The sequence below is a fragment of the Zosterops lateralis genome (assembly GCF_965231275.1).
Source record: "Zosterops lateralis genome assembly, chromosome: 10".
Lineage (NCBI taxonomy): Eukaryota > Metazoa > Chordata > Aves > Passeriformes > Zosteropidae > Zosterops > Zosterops lateralis.
This window is the reverse complement of record NC_139770.1, coordinates 10,812,553-10,826,439: the sequence shown is the minus strand read 5'-3', so window position 1 is coordinate 10,826,439 and position 13,887 is coordinate 10,812,553. Positions and strand designations below refer to the sequence as shown.

The 13,887-nt window shown below is 45.0% G+C and overlaps 1 long non-coding RNA gene across 2 annotated transcripts in view; it reads right to left on the bottom strand.

The window, feature by feature from the left end:
* The window catches only part of LOC310913435, a 61,058-nt gene extending 47,756 nt beyond the window's left edge, over nucleotides 1–13,302 (bottom strand). For both annotated transcript variants that reach the window (XR_014590819.1, XR_014590820.1), the window contains exon 1: nucleotides 13,186–13,302. This is a non-coding gene — a long non-coding RNA (uncharacterized lncRNA). The remainder of the gene's footprint in view (nucleotides 1–13,185) is intronic.
* Nucleotides 13,303–13,887: the final 585 nt, after the last annotated feature.

The window sequence follows — 13,887 nt, the reverse complement described above, 5'->3', positions numbered from 1 at the left end:
CAGCTGGTCAAGAGAGGATCAGGAAGCCATCAGAGCCCTGTTCCTGAAAGAGGAATAGTCAGGGATGAATCAAACCCAGCACACGCTGCCCAGTGAAGAATTACGAGACTATAAAACAAACCAGCTACAGACCAGCCTAACCAAGGAGTAGCCAAAACCTTTTGTGGAAGGGCCACTGAGAATTCCATCATATTCCAACCCCAGTAACATCTGCTCAATCATTTGCAATGTGATCCTACAGAAAAGTCATGTGAAGGTAAAATGCGTAATTAAAACAGTAATGCTGCAAGCATTCACCTCCATGTAGGTGTGGAAACCTTCAAGTTTCCTTTTTATTATATGGATGGGATCCTGCTTTTCATTGGCACAATAGAAAATAGCCACAAAAATTCCACACACACAGCATCAGGCCCCACAACCAGCCTCGACATGCAGAGCATCAGTAATAAAACACACCCCTACAGGGATTTAGCACTTTGGCTTGTGCTCAGCTGGGGGACTTGGACAGGACTTTCGCTCTTCAGACATTAAAAAAAAACATTAATTATAATCATCTCTGTCATTATCCCAATCCCTGCATCCCCCCTTCCCTCTTAGTGAAAGGAAGAGGAGATGTGCTGATGGGATCATGGGTTTAAACAGGAAGGGGCTCTGTGTGTGTGCACTGCATTTGCCCTGGAAATTAAACAGCGACTTCAGCAAGAGCATCCTGGGAAGGGCCCTCAGGTGCCAAAAGAGAAATTCAGGGAAACGTTCCTTTATTAAAACAATTGCAACAGCTGCTGCAGGTACTTCCTTATGCACACATGCAGGCACCCCTCCTTCCTGTCCCTCACACACATCCCCTCTGCCCTAGATACTCTTGCACAACCAGACAAAGTAGTTTTCAACTTCAATCTGTGCAGGACCCACAGGCCCTTCTCTTACCAACCTACCATCCCTGATGCATTTGTCCTTCTCAGCCCACCCTTCCCAATACACATCCTGCCCTGTCCTACCACAGGAGTCCCCAAACTCTACACACCCGTAGTTTTGCAGCGGTACCACAACAGGCACTGTAGAAAAGGGCAGGTCAGAGAGTGGACAAGGTCTGAGAAGGTCAGCCAAGGCAAGGACATCTCAGGGCTTCCCGAAATTATCTCCTTTCCTATAGACTACCTTTTACTCCCTTTCTAACTCTCTTCCCATGAACTGCAGTAGTGGTGTCCTGCAGCACTCTCTAATCAGTGGTTATGTGAGGGGTCATGCACCAAGGTTTGAGAATTATCTCTGCCAAACACCTCCCCATAAAGGTGTGCAAAGCTGCTTCCACAACACCTGGAAACTTTCTCCCTTAGGATCCTGGTTAGACTAGTTGCAAGATGCAATTCCTGATTTTCCACTACACCCTTCCCCTGCACTATCACTATCACTCCAGCTCTACTCCACCCACAAGCTATCCTGCTTTGGCCTTTTATATGGTATCTACTCCTAAAGCTTGACAGGGATGGTCTCCCTCGTAGCTGTCTGTGTAGTGTCTACCAACACAGGCCTGTGATCCACATCTTAAGGTTTCAAGAGGGAAACTGCAAACCCACAACACCAAGGGCCATGTGACTATTTTGTCTTTCATTGAAAAGCCTGAAAAGAGGCAGGAAAATGCAGACACACTGGTGTACCTCCCTTGTCTTACACATACTCCTCTCCTTTACAGTTTACCTGCATTGCAAATAGAGTTTGGGGAGAGCATGGGACTCCAGGCAGGATCACTGAGCAGGCCAGGCCATCACTGAACATGCTGCAGGGTGCCATACATCTGTGCTTCCCACAGCTGGCTGCAGGGCTTAATCCGTAATTGATCCAGGGGGACAATTATGAGAGAGATTGGGCTCCAACACAGGATGGGGGAAGAGTAAAGATACATAGGGCTGGAGCCCAGTAGAAAGCCCTGCTGGCATCATTTCCACCTTCAGTGCTGCTGCTGCTCACACCTTCACCTGGCCATGCACCCTGCCATGGTCAAACAGGTACCCAATGCTGCTCTTCAGGTCTGTTCTGCCTTTGCTTTGTGCAGGTGTTGGCAACCACACTTACACACAAAGCCAGGCAAAATCCAGCCTATCCTGGAGAGCATTGCTCCAAGGTGATGCCTGGAGGCCACATTTCACCTTGCAGGCACACCCTGCAACAGGGCACTGTGATGCTACAGCACCTATGGCAGAAGTCATCTTGCCCAAGGAAGACATTGACTTTTGTTATTCTCCTCAGCTGGTTCATCCACAACAATGGTTTGTTCCTGCTCCAACCATCTCTTTGTTCATTTTGGGCACACTAGGAGAGAGCAAGACTGCGTGCTCCTGGTAATTCCCATTTAGGAAAGATGCCCTCTTTCTTCACACAGATGCCAGCAGGCTCTACTACCAGAACAGAAGGACATTCTTATCAAGAATCTGACTGATTAAGAAGAAATTTGAATTTCAAGCACTTTTCTTGTTAGACTTGTTTGGGACAAACCACTGCAACTCATTATGCCTCAACTTCTTCATATGGAAATTTGAAGGATATAAGACTTCTCAAGCTCATGAAAACCTAAAAGGGACAAAGGTTAAATGGTTGCTAATAAAGTTCTCACTTGCCTCAGCAGCATCTGTCCAAATGTAACAAACATCCATCTAGCCTTGGTAAAAAGGAGGTCAATAAGCAGACAGAAAACTCTTTGACATGCAAGACAGCCATCTTTCTGTCAGTGGAGGCTTGCAAAATGCACCTTTAACCACCACCCTTCAGCTCTGAGATTTGAAGAAGGGTAAAAGCATATGCACTGGGCTCATACTGGGCAGCACAGAGGTCTCTCAGAAACATGACACCGAGATGGGCAAAGCATTACTGTCTGAGAAATGTTTCTGAAGGAGCAGAAGATTGGATGGAGCTGTGAAAGATCCAGCTCAGCAGCTCAGGCCATTGCCCAAAATAATCAGGTGGTGGCATGTGGGCTCCTCCCCCACCAAGCCCACCAGCAAATGCCCCAGCAATCACAGCACACGCTCACCCCATCATCACGCTTTGCTGGCCATTGGTGGTGGACAGCACCCCACCCTGAGAAAACATGGGGCATTCTTGGCACTTTGCACTGCAGGCAAGGTCATCAGACACGGTGACAGATTCTTTGCCTGCCATATCCACGGAGGAATGCAGGGGAATATGATCCTGCCCTGAGCAAGTGCCAAGTTTGATTAGGTCTGATTGCTCCAAGATCCTTCCTGTGAGGATCTTGCAAAGAGGGAGCTGCTTGCCACCCACAATAAACCCTAAAGCAGGACATGAAGGTTTGAAAGGATTTTGGCCTAGTCTCCCAAATATATGAAGGGGAGTGGCAGAGCCCAGGAGAACAGACAACCTTTCAGTAGGAAGTACAGTGGAAAGTGACACTTCTCCCAGTGCCCTACAACCCAGTGTGCATAACCCACCACAAATGGACATGGCAGAGCCTTACAAGAATCCCTTGCAACTTGGCACTAATTTGGCCCTTGGAACAGGGAAACTCTGACCTGTTCCAAAATGATCCGCCTGACACAAGGCTCAAATAGTTGGCTGAGCAGAGCTGGGATCCACCCTCATTCTCCTTCAGTCACCCTCTGTGGGACTTTGAATAGGTCCTGCCTCCTCTACTCTCTGTTTCAGTTTTCCACTGAGAACAGCTGCCCTTTCTCACTTCAGCAGAGAGCTGTACCTAAATGCATTAACTGAAAGGACACCCCAGTGTTATGGGGATGGCCTCACCCCACCCCAGCCAACTCCAGGGCACACATCTCATGAGGATTTCCCTCCTTTTTCTCTGCAGCAACATAGAAATGCTATCACAGATGCCTCAGAGATCTGCTGAGGCCCATGGGGCTCCAGAGAGCAGAGCCAAGTTAATGTACAAGGCCCCCATGGTGCTTCTGTACCTCCACCAGCCCCAGAAACTGGGAGTTCCACTTTGGCAAAGATGCCCACAAAATGACAGCTCAAGTCCAAATTATATTTATTTTTCCCTGTGTGCAAAAGGCATATCAGTTCTTATGTGTTGTGTTTCTTCTCCCTGTGATGGAAACCCATCCTGCTTCAGCCAGAGAACAACAAAGAAAACTACAGAGGGAGCAAACATTAACCAAATCCTGTCCTAAAGCCTCCTCACACATACACTTTTCCCTCCACCATCTGTTTTGCAAATGCAACAAACTAAATTATTAAGCTCCCGGTAGCTAAATTCCTTGCATCTCTGAAAGCACATGGATCCCTGTGCCAAAGTAAACAATCTCATGGAGAGTTTACATAAAACAAGTGAACTAATTTCATAGTAAACAAAGGCACAACAAATTGGTTCAAAGCCATTCTGTGGAAACATCCCCCAGCAAGGAAAGGAGTAAAATAATCATAGTGGGACATTCAGTGCATACCCAGCCTGGCACCCTTACCTTCAAACCAGTGTAGGAAGTACAAACTCACTCTTCCTACAGCTCTCATGCAGAATAATGCCAACCAGCTTCCTGCTATGCTGCAGGTTTAATAGCAGTGAAATGAAAAAGGTAACAAAGATGATCCATTCCAAAAATCAACAGAGGGAGAAGGGATGATGTGGCTGTGTCACCCTGGAGAACTGGTGATGGGCTGGTTGAGAGTTGCATCAGCTGCAGGAAGCTATTGTAGCACAACGTCCATGCACCCATTCACACCAACATGGTGATACAGCGGTGGGGGTGGAGGGAAAGAAGGGAAAGAAGTGTGCTTCCCTCACACAGAGATTTCTTCTTCCTTGGGTTCATGTGCATGCATCAAACTCTGGGATATTAACAAGTGTCCAACAACCCAACACAAAACAAATCACCAGCCCGAGAGTAGAAAAGGCTGGGGAGTGGAAAGATGAGCTCCCACTTCCATACAGGACTGGAGCTGGCCTGGCCTTGACTCTGATATTTCCCAAATCTCCTTTGGGAAAAGTCCTAGAGCCACAGCTCCATCTGGAGTCTCAGATTTGGCTAAATGCAGGCTGAAGACATCTCCACATAGACTGGTCTAGAAATCTTACCTGGAGTTTGACTTTAGGGGCTCAGGATTGGAGAGTCACTCTTTCAATACATTAGCCACCACATTCAGCTCTTTATAAAGATATACTCTGATGTGTCCTAGGTGAATTCAGATGGAACCACAAGCTTACACCAAAAGAAGAGCATCCAGATAGACTCTTCCATCAGTTGGGAAACAGATTCTAATGAAACCTGTGTAATTTTCCCAAAGAGGCAGCTCTGTGCAGCTCAAACTCAACAGCTCCTATCAGAGCCCAAAGCTAGAAGATTCATCCAAGTCACCCATTAACCTGCTCTATTATAATTTTTTTTCAAGTCATCCATGCTCATGGCATGTTTCCATTACCAGGACTCATAAAAAGATGGTTTTTGATCCAGACTTTAAAGAGGTGAAGCCTAAGTGCTTGTCCCAGAGCATTCACTCACCCACGTCACCACCAGGAGTGCAAAAAGTGCCTCCCTTGGAGCAAGGGAGCTGCATGGTGGCACTTCTCCCATGGACCAGTAGGGTGATTTTCAAAAGCAGCTACCAAGAAAACAAAAAGCAAACGAGAAATCCCTCCCTATAATCAACTCAAAGCACATTGATTTGGAGTCAAAATGCAGGAAACAGATTATTCTCACATGCTCCAGCTCCTGCAGAGACCTGTGGAAACCCAAGTGGCACTCCGAGCACAGAAACTTGAGAAAGAGTCTGAATCCCAGGGGCCTTGCTAAGTATTACAGACAATTCTCTCTGGTACCAGTTACAGCAAAGAATCAGGAAAGATGACATATTAAAGAAGGGCAATAGAAAAACGTGGTTTTTTCTTCTCATTACACACTTCTGGAAGTGACATACTGTGTACAGCAATTTAAAGAATAAAATGCATTCCAATATTGTATATTGTATTGATTATTTGATGGTCTCCTTTTAAATCAGTAGCTTTAAAAGCTCTTATTAAAAAAAAATGCTGAAATAGATAGAGGCTGAGTTTGGATACAGTCTGTGCTGGCATAAATAGAAAACAAGTCCATGGATAAGAAGGGAATTAGAGTGGATATGAGTACACAAAAATTACTCAAATCAGCTTACAGATTTAATGCATTCTGCTGACAGTGGTGGTGGGGGAGGTTGTTTATTTAATCCAGAGAGTTTTTAGGCATACTGAAAAACAGAAGTAGGGAAGGCTAACCCACTATTGCTATATCCCATTGCAATTTGAGGTTTGCCTCTCCATTTCTATGGCTTGGAACATTTGCTTCTGAATGCAAAATTCAAATGAATACTGCCCAGGTGGCACTGCACAGTCCCCACTTTGCTAATGTTCATACTGGAGCAGACAACGAATGGGCAAAATTGGTTTGGAGGGCAGTCAGGGAGGGATGGAAGCAGCACTCTGTTGCCTTGGAGTTATCCAGGTTTATCTACACATCACACTGTATGCTCCCTGGTTCTCATAATTAGAGTGTCTAGACAGGAGATGATGCCAGTGAAGTAGCAAGTAAAAAGAATTTTGCAGAGTTTTTCAGAGGAGCCCATCTAAAGCAGTGACTGTAGAATAATGACAGACACCGGAGTTGCAGAACCTAGCTAAGATTACGGCGAATTTTGACCCAAGTAAAAGTGTTTTAATAGCCATCCACATCTCAAAAGAGTTGCTAAATCAGAGCACTGATAGCTCAAGCACTCAGGAGGGCTCATAGCTTTTGAACCAGCATCAGACTAGAGTTTTCTGCAAAAGTAATTCCAGCTGCCTCAGCTTCATCCAAATACTGGCATTTAGCAGCCTCAACTTGTGTAAACCAGCTTCACTCCACTGAAGTCAATAACAATTGACACCAGCTGAGAATCTGGCTCTCAGTGTGGTTTAAATATAGTGTAAAGGAAGAACTTACAGAAGGATTGCCCAATCCCTCATGTCCATTTCCCCCTTGGGCTAAGACTGAATAAGATTGATTTTTTTCTTTATAATTTAGCTCCAGTTATTTTTAACAACAACATTATGAGCTCACATTTATTACAGCATCTTTCATCCTCCAGCAGCCAGGCTGCCTTTCAGGCTTCACCCAGAATCACAGAGAGGGATGGACACAGCACCAGGATGGAACCACCTCGGGATGCACATGGCAGATGCTCAGCATGCACAGGAGATGACCATAAACACAATAAATCAGCGAGGGTACTAAGATAATTCAGCTTCAGCATTGCAATAGTAAGCCTTCACAAAGAGGAAATTTAAGGAGTAGTTTGAAATCCTCCCTTGAGCTGTCCATGAGATGGACAGGATGTTTGTACAGCAATGCAGGATGGTCACACACTGTGGCCCTACATGCACAATATGAAGGTAAATTACACAGCAGTGGGGGAAGGCAAGCATGAGTGACCTTTGAGAAAGAAAAAGTAGCTGGGTCACTCCTACTGTGACAATCTTGTGACAAAGGCTCTTAGTATTCTCCCATCTCTTTGACTCAAATGTCCCTGCCAAACCAAAGGTCTGAACACATGGCAATCTCCATGCACAGAATGATCAGGCTTTGAGCCCCCAAAATTTTAGCAACCACACAGTGACACGTGCACTGGTTGCCAACCAAGGCAGGCAGGTGATTGGTTTTGGAAAGCTCAAAGGTCTGACAACCCTCACCAACCCTTTTTCAACATGAGAGAGAGAAGTTCAGAAAGTACAACAGGAAAAATAAGTTGTCTTGTGGGCTTAAATCTGTGCAGTTATGCTAGAGGTAGAGTGACACCAAGTTTTGTCAACATTGGTATAGTCTATTTTATCTGAAATCAGAGTAGGAAACCAGGGCCCACTCAGATCCTACCATATGGGAATGGCTCAGAAACAACATCTTCCAGATTGTCCCCCTCAAGCGACCACAGAGCAATAAAAATGCAGCAAATAAGAGCTATGGCCACCACCCAAATGCTCCATCAAAGACATGAACTCTGGCCTCTTAAAAAAAAAAAAAAAAAAGAGAGAAAAAAAAAAAGAGAGAAAGAAAACCAATACAAACAAAAAAAACCCCAGATCCACTAATGAAAACTAAAGCACAAGGCAAGGGGTGATGAAAACAAATAAAACTAGGGCTATAAAATGCCTGGTATGTAAGATGTGTTGAAACTTGCTGCTGACAGCAGCTCGAGCAGACATTCACATGCAGCCGTTCATAAGATGCACAGTAATTACCTTCTCCGGGAGGCTGCATTATGATGATTTCTTTAAGCAGAGCACAATATCTCTAGCAACAGGATATAATTACAGAAAAGGATATGCCTCTTAACCTCTTTCTCCCCTCCCAGGCAGTTTAGGGAGCAGCTCTGGGAGCTGGGGGCTCTGTGGCCAGGGTGAAAGTAGTTTACCCTGTGCTGCTGCACTCGTTACCTAGAGCCAAGCACACTTCTGATGGGAGCAGTGGTGGCATTGCTCTCACAGGAACTTGATCCTCTCCCCCTCACCTGTGGGTGAAACACTCCCAGCACTGCAGGACTCTGACAGGGCTGGCAGCAGCCACCAGGCCACCAAAGGAGTTTGGCACAATCAGCCTGCTCTGGGCCGGCACCTCGGTGGTAAATAAATAAATATCAAAAGCAAACAGGCAAGGGAATGACTCAGGAATGGAACATGCTGGCAGCACTGTGAGGCAGCAGGACTTCCCACCTTCCATCTGGGACCTTCCTGGCCCCAAATACCCCACACTGCAGAATCCCTTTGGAGAGCTGATGGGCCCTGAAGAAAAACACAAGGCTCCCACGTAAGGACTGGTACCATGACTAGCATGGGCCTGATGTCCCAGGGGATGGATGCCACTTCCTTGTGATTTCCTGGCTCACCTGCAGCAGCCAAAATGCCAGAGTTGGTCCTGTTCTGCTCCACTTCGACAGCCCTCCTGCACAGAAGCACAGGAAATGTTATTGCTGCAGCTGTTGCATTCATTTATGTAGGATCCAGAAAGAGAGAGAGATGCAGGCAATGACAGAGCCCTAACAGCTGTATGTTCAGCTGAAGGACTCCATCTTTCACATTGCCTCCATCCATTCCCAGTACTCACTTCTTTGGGTTCCTCTGGAACAGTGAAGTGTCCAACACAGTCAGTGGTGGTCAGCAAGTTTTGCTGCACTGGGAAGCACCTCATTGGGAGGTCCCACTTGCAGACCAGCAGGTAGGAGGTTGTGACACACCACATTCAGTCTTCAACCCAAGAGGGAAAAAATAAAGATTTAATCCTTGTCCCCAATCCTCTCCACCTCAAACCAAAAATACAGTGCTGCATCTGACCCTAGGCTCTGTTGTTAATAGCTTGCACACTGATTATCTGAAAATCAACATCAGAGCTCAACCTTTTTTCCAAAACCAGCCACAGTAGCAGTGCTGAGTGGTTTGGGCTCTCCATGCCAGATACTGAGAGCAGAGAATCTGGGAAGTTTTCAGAGCCCTTTTTCAAGATTCAGACAGGTTTCCATTACAAAATAGAGGATTTTTTTTGTAGATGAGAGACTGGAAATCTTCTTTTTCTGAAATGAAACAACTAAAATTAAAGAATAACCAACATTTTCCTCACTGGTCTGGAAATTGCGTTACAAGTGAGAATCAGCTTGATCCAAGTTTGCAAGCTGTGATATCAGTAGGAGAATTTCCCTTCACATTTACAAAAGGAAATGAATTTTGCATCCGCCGGATGGCAGTGTAGGGAGAGCAATCATATTAGTCATAGTATTATTGTTTTCCTTTTAAGCCTCTCAAAAGTGATTGCAGACACAGCAATTCATTGCTTATTAAGATCTCCCTGCATTACAACCAGGGGAAAAAAAATCTAGGTCTCATTAATAAACCATCTTCTAGGATCTCTATAAGAAGACAGACTTTGATTAGCCAAGATCGCTCAATAAATGATTTGGCTTGTCTGACAAAGTGAAATGATTGATTGGAAAGAGTGTGCTTTAAATAGTTCACTCTTTATAATAAAAGCAAAGACTTCAGATAGAAATACGAACAGTAAAAAGGCAGTATTTCTGCTTCCAGAGAAGATCACTCCTTGTACCAGGCTGGGTGCTGGCAGCATACACAAAGTTCACTTCAGAATTCTGACTCTGCACGACTGAATTATTCTAAGCCTGAAACAGGAACACCTTCTGCAGTTTCCCTTGTAAAGCACATTGATGAGCAGGGAAGTCTGTTCTACTCTCCCAGTCATAGCACCACATTGGTTATCAATTGCAGAGACCAGATATTTGTTTCCTGCACAGAATAAAACTGAATAACAAAGCTAAGTGCTAAAATCCACGTAAACGACATTGCAACATCATATAACCAAGGAGATAGCCCCAGAGTAATAAGACGCGGGAGAAAACAGCACTTGGGAAGCCAAGCCACCAGCCATCCTATTTCCACTAGAGGGCAATAGCAAATAAGCGACAGAAAACTGGAAGCAAGAAGTCGATTGCCATAAACTGGTAAGAAATGGTCAAGTTGTGTTTCCCGAGGCAGGAGCGGTGGCTGCCCGGAGCGCCCCGCCACAGCTCCCCCGCAGCCCGGCAGGTACCGCCTGCCCTCGGCCCCGGGCTCGGGTTCATCGGGTTAGGCAGTGGAAAATATCCACAGATGGTTTTGCTCTAGAAAACAGCCACAAGTAAAAGAAGTACTTTCTGCGGGATGTATTTAAGCATCATCAAATAGGTGGTCAGATGCCGCTCTGAACAGATGATTAATTCAACCTCACACATCACTCAATTCCAGATGTTGCAGCGAGCGAGGAAAGATCAGGCTGCTCAAGTCTTTCCATCTCCCTATTTGATTTTCCAAAGGGAAGGTTTGGAGGTGATTTGATCTAATTCTATTAGCATTTCTCAGCAGGGGACTGTGAGAGATGCAAAAGGACTTCAAAAATCTAATAAACAAAACTATAACCAGATCCAGAAGCTCAAAGTAAAAGCTGGAAAAAATCAAACCGAAAATAATATGAGTATTTAAAAATTAAAATTTGCAATAATGCCAGTAGTTAATCACTTGAACAAATGATGTAGGGGAGAGTTCTATTCTCCACCCTCAGAGCTCTTGAAACAAGATTTGCTGTTGTCCTAAAACATGTGCTGTAGCTTAACAGTGAATTATTAGCCTTGATGCAGACATTACAGGTACAGGTCTCATCTGAATGAGGCAGAAGGTGAGATTAGATTAGCAGCATGGTCTCTTTGCGTAATCACAGTCTACAAATATCAAGGTTCTTGTCACAAAGAATTGTCTTTCAGCTGTAGGGACTGACTCCCACCTTGGCAAACTCACTTCATGGGCTGTGTGGACACAACAGTGACAGCAGTTCCAAGGACTGTCACATGGCCTTCAGCTAACGGGGCAGTTTCTCCTCCTCAGTCATTTCCTGCCTCTAGAAAGAGAAAGCCATGAGCCTAAGGAAACTCTTCTCTACAGCAATCTGTCCAGGATTAATAGATCAGCCGTTCTGTACCTGAGCTGATTACTGGTTCCTGGGCTGTGGTACCAGCTGAAAGGAGACTTGGACAAGAACTTGGACAAGAACACTAGAGAGATAGAGAAGAGGTATGGGCCAGTTTCAATGTTTTGAAGCCTCCAGAGAGGCTTCCAAAAACATCATAGCATTGAAGCATCACCAGGCTCAGCCCAGCCCTTATGAGCTGCAGGGCAGACAACACCAACATAAACAAAAGCTCAGCCTTTCTCACCAGAGACATAGAGCAGTGCTATTCCAACTGTGATCTGCTTCCAACCTAACCAAATGCCAGTGTTTTATGAGACTGGGCAGTTATAAAACATGCCAAATGTGATGACAGTGCATTGGCCTTTGCAATTACTCTGAGGCATTTCTCTGTGGAAACAGCATGGGAAGGTGCAGGACCAAGGCAGGCAGAGAGCAGAAGCTCACAGCACTCAGTGTTCATGTTCTTCTACGGAGGAAAGGCTTTCAGATGCTTCTGAGTGTTTTGTCAAGGCTGAAAGGTGTTGCCAGTGATCTGAGGGAGCACTCTGGGAGATGTAACAGATATGGCACACTGTGCCAGCCAGGGCACAATTGCCCTCTGTGCTGAAATGGGAGTGCTGGCCCAGGGGACGACACCTGCCAGGCCCCCAGAGGTCCCCTCCCAAGGCAACTACACCTGCCTTCAATAGCTTCATGTGCCTGGCTGATGGCTCAGTTTTCTAAACTGGAAAAAAAAAAAACAAAAAAACAAACAAACAAACAAACAAACAAAAAAAAACCCCAAACAAACAAAAAAAACCCCACTAAATTGAAGCAAAAGGATTTGAGGAGTAAAGGAGTGTAATGAGAATGTGTTTGGACATTGTACTACTTTGTAGGATGGGATATGCCCTAGTCCAGTTTACTCCAAGCACTGCCTCCATGACTAATCTGCAGCAAGTCTCCTCTCTCCTTCTTCCCACTAACCTCAGTCACCTGGAGGAACCCAAGGATGTCACTCCCTGCTTTCTTCAGGCTTCAATTCTCATGTATCTGTTCACATGTGATCTGTCTAATACCTGCAGCCTACCCTTCATAAGGAAACCCCATCTGAGGGACACTACTGTTTACCCAAAGCAATCAGCAATTAAACCTCCTCTCTGAGAATCAGCTTGCAACAAGTCCTACAAATCAACAGTTTGAACAGCTTTTCTGGGCAGGTCATCTCCAAAGTAGAAGGTCTGGAGTCACTGTGGCTGTTCCCCTCCCCGGGGCCACAGGCATGTGAGATAGCCCTTTATCCACACTGACACATGTAAAACAAACACCATGATCCTGAGAGTAAGTGCTGGAACCACGACCACAATCCTGCACTCTCCTACTCAATTTGCAGAACAGAAGAGAGGAGGTTATGGGGCAGCAAATCTGATACAGGCAGGTGTCAGACTAACACAGTGCTGGTGGAGGCAGGAAAGTGAAAGCATCTAGGTGGGAGTGGAAAGCCAAATTACAGGTCGAAGGGTTAAGAGAAGAGAGCCCATTATTCATCACTACTACTGTGTTCCAGGCATAAGAAACATTTGGAGATAATTAGCAGGAGAACAGAACAATGCACTAGAGAAAGCAACAATGCCCTGGTTCAACCCAGCAGATGAGCTCCGTGCTCAGAACAAATTGGTCTAAAATAAGTATTGCTCCATCTCAAAACCAGAAAGGTGTGACCTACTTCTCTGACCCTGGCATCAGCTGGCAGGAAGGGAATTGACAGAATGATTCTTCATTCCCATCAGTGGAGATTGAGCATATTCAGTTCCATTTCAGAAATAAAAGCCAGTAGCTTTTCCAGCTGATTCTGGGTAACTAATAACACAGAACTGCACTCATTAACTAAGCTGACTTGTATTGTAAAGAGCTCCAAGGCAACAACTAAATGGACTCAATATTAACAGCTGTGATAGTGTCAATGTTACTTAGAAGCCTTAACTAATAGCCTTAATATTTTCAAATGTAAAGTATATTCAGTTTTTAAATTATTTCAAAGGCTTTTGTGAAATTCTGCTCCCAAAGAGTAGCACTTTTCAAAACTGCAAATATAGGAGCTGAATGCTAGGCTCTATGCAAGCCCTGGGAAGGACTTTGGTCCTTCTCAGATGAACAGTCCCAGAGAATCAGAGTTACGCAACTGTAGTTCTGAAAGTTATTTTCCAAAGATATTTAGAAGTTGCAGTGTCAAACTAGTTTGATTTTATTGCTAATTGATTATTTGGGTATTGTCTTTTAGAGAAGATAATCTCAGACACTGAGCTTGCTAATCACAAGGTTCATGCTGTAAAGAACAAATGAATACTTCAAGTTTCAATGTTTGGGGAAGGAGGGAATATTTTGAGTCTCAAAAGAAATTAATTTATCAGTGAACTTGTGGGCTACG